This window comes from Teleopsis dalmanni, chromosome 2 (assembly GCF_002237135.1).
Source record: "Teleopsis dalmanni isolate 2A chromosome 2, ASM223713v2, whole genome shotgun sequence".
In the NCBI taxonomy this organism is placed as follows: Eukaryota; Metazoa; Arthropoda; class Insecta; order Diptera; family Diopsidae; genus Teleopsis; species Teleopsis dalmanni.
Window position 1 is genome coordinate 13337695 of NC_051847.1, and position 6000 is coordinate 13343694.

At 26.1% G+C, this 6000-nt stretch overlaps 1 protein-coding gene across 1 annotated transcript in view; it reads right to left on the reverse strand.

Annotated features, from left to right (window-relative positions):
- Positions 1 to 6000, reverse strand: part of LOC119685720 (glutathione S-transferase S1) — a 28982-nt gene that overhangs the window by 17014 nt on the left and 5968 nt on the right. The gene's annotated exons all lie outside the window — the stretch shown is intronic.

Here is a 6000-nt window from a genome sequence, read left to right on the forward strand (position 1 = left end):
ATTTGATGAAGGTCATCATTTGGATAATTTGGCTATATAGATATTGAACTTAGCACCATTAGAGTGTAGCAGGCTTATCATTTGGTCAGATAACATAGTTTTTGATTAAGACCAAAAATGCATCAATGCTCCAGCGACCAAAGAAGACAGTTTTTTTTCTTTCATCTAGAAAAGAGTTTATAAGGAAAACCAAAAGAGAATATAGATTATATATATATATAAAAGCATTATTATTATTATTTCTTTAAAACAGTTATGACAATAGTTAATAACCTTTGTCGCTCCTACAAACAGTAAACGAAGAAAGACGCTCTTCCAATCTGTCTTGGTCTCCAGCGAACGTTCTAAGTTAATGCTAATACGATGCTTCCTCTTGTCTCATTTAACCGATTTTGCACATTAAGGCCGCTAATGAGGATAATATATTGCACAACAAGCTTCTATATAAATTGGTTCACTAAAAATAAATCGACAGATTTAAAGTAAAAAATGTCGAATGCATTCCTTAAAAATAAATTACCCACAAGGTTAATTACTGAAGTTTTGAATATTTATTATAAATTTTATATGCAAAATGTAAACAAATCAGCTATTTCACATGCATAAATTAGCTTATGTCAATGGAAACGAACAGAACTATTTTTGCGTAGTTATTGCATCTTCAATTTATCGCGTCTTGTTATGTTTTATTTCTATTTGAGAAAAATATTATATGTGGTATATTTGGATCTAAAATAATAATTCATGAAGATCTAACATTATGCTTGCTACGTTTTTGTGGTGCAAACAATTGATCAGTTAACACGATTTAATCAAAAGCTTAATGGAGCCATTATATATTTTGGAGCTACATTATAGTATTTTGGGGACCCTTAATACGCACTTGTACGGATATATGAAATAATGTAATAGTATGTTACCACTAGCGAGCTTCGTTAGACCAGTTAACTTACTTGAAATTGCTTGAAGTAATTGAATTTCAAGTAAGTTAACTGGTCTAACGAAGCAAGGGGAAACATACTATAAAAGAAATTTTTTAAAGCATTTTTCTTATATAATTTAGGTAACATTATTACTTATCTTAATAATAATAAGTCCTTATTATAATTTTTTAAAAAACTTAATTTATTTTATAAACAATTTATTTATTAAAAGTAGTTTGCATTAAAGAAAGTCCCAAAGTGTTTTTTATATATATTATTAAAATAATTAATATCATATTTAATGAAACTCGAACTAATATTTTTCTTTGTGTGTATCACTAATTGAAGCGGTACTGGTTGCAAATGCTTAACAAGACTATTTTCTATATTACTATTAACTTAAAAGTAATAAGAATTATTTAAAAACTAAAAGCAAAACAAAAGAAAAATGAGTAGAAAGCGAAATTTAAGAAATCGGAGAACAAAACACACAAAACACACCAAACGAAGTTGAGAACTCCCAAGTAACATAACAACAACAATTGTAACAATTGGTTTCCTCGAGTGTGTTTTTATCGCATTTCAAACCGTTTGTAGTGCTAAAAACTAGAAAACAGAATCGAAATCGGAGGTGCGAAATGGAAGCGATTATTCCAAAGTTAAGTGCAAAAATGATAAAAACAAACTGACACGAATCAGTTTGAGTTTACATGTGCAGGTGAGTGGAAGCGAGACGCTCAGAACCGGAGCTAAGCGGTGTGATCACGAGCTGATCGCGGGCTATAATGCAAAAAGAGCTTTAATTGTTATAAAGATAAATGCTAACGTCATGCGTTACGTGTAAAAATTGTTAAAAAAATTTGTTAAAATAACTTTTTAAAGAAACCAAAAAATTATCTAAAACCCAACGGATCCATCCGGTAGTAATGGATTAAATCGAATGAGAAAAATTAAATATTTATAAAAAAATCAACAGAACGTATAAACGTATTTTAACAAATAGTGACTAAGTAATTTGTTGATGTAGAGAATTTAAAAAAAAAAAATTAATTATTTTTAATCAGATTTGTAAAATTGTGTTTGTTGTTGTTATCAGCTGTTGACTTAACCGACTTTAATGCGTCTCAAAAATTATAAAAATTTACTTAGAGTGTATTTTTTCTATAAAATTGCAGTTGTAAGAGTGTTGCCAATTATGAATAAATATAATTCCAACTAAAAATAAAAAAAATTTAAATTATAAAATATGTCATTGATATATATATTTTTGTTTAATGTATATATAAAAATTTAATTAAATAAAAACTATATAAATATATATATAAACTAGTATATATAAAAACAGATGTATATATATATCTATATATATATATCAACTAATATGATGATAACAATATTCACTAATAATAAATGCTGAAATAATAATAATATAATTATAATGTAATATAATATTATATTATATTATAATATAATAATATGATATAAAATAAATAAATAAAAATTATGTACTCCAAATAAAAAATAAATAAATATAATAAATTATAAAAATCATGTATACTATTTTAGAGTATAGCGATATATAATAAGATATATAATATTTAATATCAATGGATTTGTAAAATAGTTTTTATATCTTCAAATTGACCACATGGGGTACATTTCTTAGGGTTTAAGTGACCCAGGGCACTTTTAAGAGAAGCTGCTACTAATATTTTAAAATTAGAAATATATATTTAACTATAAATTGCCTACAAAAGTTATGTTAAACTAGTTTATGTTAAAAATAATAACAGTTATTATAAATAATATTGCTGGTTTATATATAAAACTTTCTCAAGATATGCATAAAAGCGTTTCTTAATCTTAACATTATTAGAAGTTCATAAATACATAACTTCGTTTTTTTTTATTTTCACCGGGTTTGGGTCGTTTATTTAAGTAATAATAATAAATGTTCTAGTTTTAGAAAGACCTAATAGTCAATGGGAATTGAATTTGATGAATCGCTGTATTTTCGAAGAATTTGTACTTTAATCAAGTACAAATCATCGCTGATTTATAAAACATTTGTTTGAACACGTGTATTTATTTAATAAAAAGTGATTAATTTCTTATTTAAATTAATTAAACATAATTATATTTTAAAGAATTGTTGCCACATATATTCTCTACCGACAGAAGCATCATTATTCATTATCGATTTTTCTTCCGATTTCGTGCATAATGACATATGTAAGATTAACAGCACTTGTATGATTAGAACCTTTTTATTTCTTTGGTCCCTAGTTTAAAGCCTTTCTCATATATCATTTTTTAGGCAAAATTTTGTTACCTATAAATGTCTGTTAAACGATAAATGTCCCAAATTGTTAAATTGATTTCTATATTTTATATTCTGTTACTGTTTATATAAAAAAGAGATCTCTCAATTGATAGGTTGATATTAAATGTTATTAATATAAAGTAATAAAATATCGGTCTATTGATTGACAGGTCGGTATGAAATACTATTAATATGATGTTATAAAGATAGATCCATCAATTCGCAGATCGATATAAAACGTTGATAATATAATGCTATAAAGAATAAGTATATCAATAATGCAACCAAAAATAGCTCTACTAATTGATAGATTAATATATAGTACCAAAAGACAGATCGTATGGTTTCTTAATATCTGCGCGTTATTTCAAGGCATACCAACTTTCAAGCTACTATCCTATGTATGTTTTATTTTAAAAATTTTGAAATAAAATTAACTTTTTTATATAAAATTTGTTTTTTAATATAATATTAGTATATATTAGTTGGCTTCTCTAAAGGCCATATACCTATAGTTCGAAGCAATAGTAGTTGGAATTTTAAATAGGTTTAAGTGGAAACCATACATTACCGGAACCAAGTTTAAATTTGTTTAACAAATTTTTTCTTCTCGTTTTGTTGAATGCAAAAAAAATGCATTAAAAAGAAAAATTTTGCTGATTTTTGAAAAAAAAGAATGAATTTTATTTTTTATTATAAGAAGAAATGCTGCTTTATTGTGTTTTTCTGAAATGATAAACAATACTTTGAAGTGCAGATACAACAAGTGGTTCACCTACATAGCGGCATAAAACACTCCATATAAGTTATCAGCCGCCAGTCTACAATTACCGCGTTCACATACCTCAAGGTCTTAACTTGAGTTTTATTTTTGTTTCATTTTTTTATCTGACATTTTTTCTATAAAATCATTTTACGGTTCATATTTGAAAAAAATTTCTTAAAATATTTATATGGTCTATTACACACATATATATATGTATACGTATACTTTCATATAAGTAGAATTGTTGATAGACTCTTTAAAATTTAAAGTTCGTATATATATATAGTCGACAGTTAATTCACTTAACTTCAGATACTATCTAAATCTTGGGCTCACAATATGTCTTTGATCCAAGCAGAAGAAGTAGAAAGCTAATACCATGTTTTCGATTATATTATAACTATATTTTAAAAAATATTGTTGTTAATAGTTTAATAATAAATTTTCCATCTTAAATAAAAGGTTTACATATAGAACGTTTTTATAGATTAGGATGTGACTCAAATATATTTTTAAAAACCGACTTTGTATTTGACTCTGGCAAAGTAATTTTTTGAAGCAATCTTTCAACTTATAATGTAATATTAATAATAATGTAATTACTATTATTTAGTATTATTCACTAATGTCAATACGCATATATTGACTGTTTCTTTTATTCTTTGCTTAGTTCTTTTAATGTTGGAGTAGGTTTTCGACAGAGTTTTATTATTATTAATCTTATCAGCATGAAACTGATATAATTTCATTGAATTTAGAATATTTTCCATTGTTTCAGAAGACATTAATTTTGCTATAATTTACTGCAAATATTAATATCTAAAACAATGTTAGATATACTAAATAAGTTTATTTCATGTAGTAGGCTATAACCAAGATTTATCAACAATTGCGATTGTTAGAAGGGTTCGAACAGTAATAAAGAAATAAAACAAAAATTTGATAAATTTATTGACCACATAATACTGTTTCGAGTTTTGCCAAGTACTCATTATAAGTGATCTTAGAAAATATTCGAATTTTTATTTAATTAGTCTATAGTCCCTATATAATTTGTGGGATTACAAGTGCCAAGCATAGAACTTGTACCTGTCAAATTAGAAACTATGATTAAACGATTGTATTTCAATAATTTTGTTTCATTGGAGGTCCTTTTGATGAGTTTTCATTACGTCTTAGAATACATATCTAATTTCATATACCATAGTTTTATCATTTGTAGTGAAAATTGCTTCAGTGATGTCTTGATTATTTTCTGCCATTCTCCTGATTACATGAAGTATACACAAAGTCGATTGAACTGAAAATAGTCCACAAATACTTAAAATTTTCGAATTGGTAGCAATACTAGGTCTATATTTTATCTCAGACAATTTATTTTATGATTTATAAGCGGAAAAAGCATTTGCTATTCAAAATATTGTCCGTGTAATTGTGTGATATAGGTATATTTTTATAGAAAATTTTATGTGTAAGTCAAATATTATCTTTTCTGATGAGAAAAAATTCTTTAATTGAGCAATTTATTAATAAATATTATGATCAAGTTTACTTAACATAGAGGTTAAATCAAAGTTTAGACATCAGAACGGTCATAACTGTTTGTGATGGTTTCAATGGTAACCAGGTATGACAGTCGACGATCGCTTCCACGATCTTTTTTGGTTTTTCTTGTATACCTATGTGAAACTGATTTGAAATTTAATCTTAAAGCGTAGATAACCAAATATTTCGTTGAGATTGAGTGATATGTTTAACTATATTTTACTACCCCACAAATACCTCCCGTCAAAAAAATATGTTTGAGATGTTCTACACTTGATTTCGATTGCCTGATGGCTTCTAAGTATACCAGATTCGACACAGGTCAATTTTTTAACAATAAGTTTTCTGCTGGCCATGGATAGTATTAGAAAATATTAGAGTGTTGACTGTACTAGGGTATGTCTAGTTAAGACCTCTTTCTTGAATGGGTGAAGGTAGCTTAG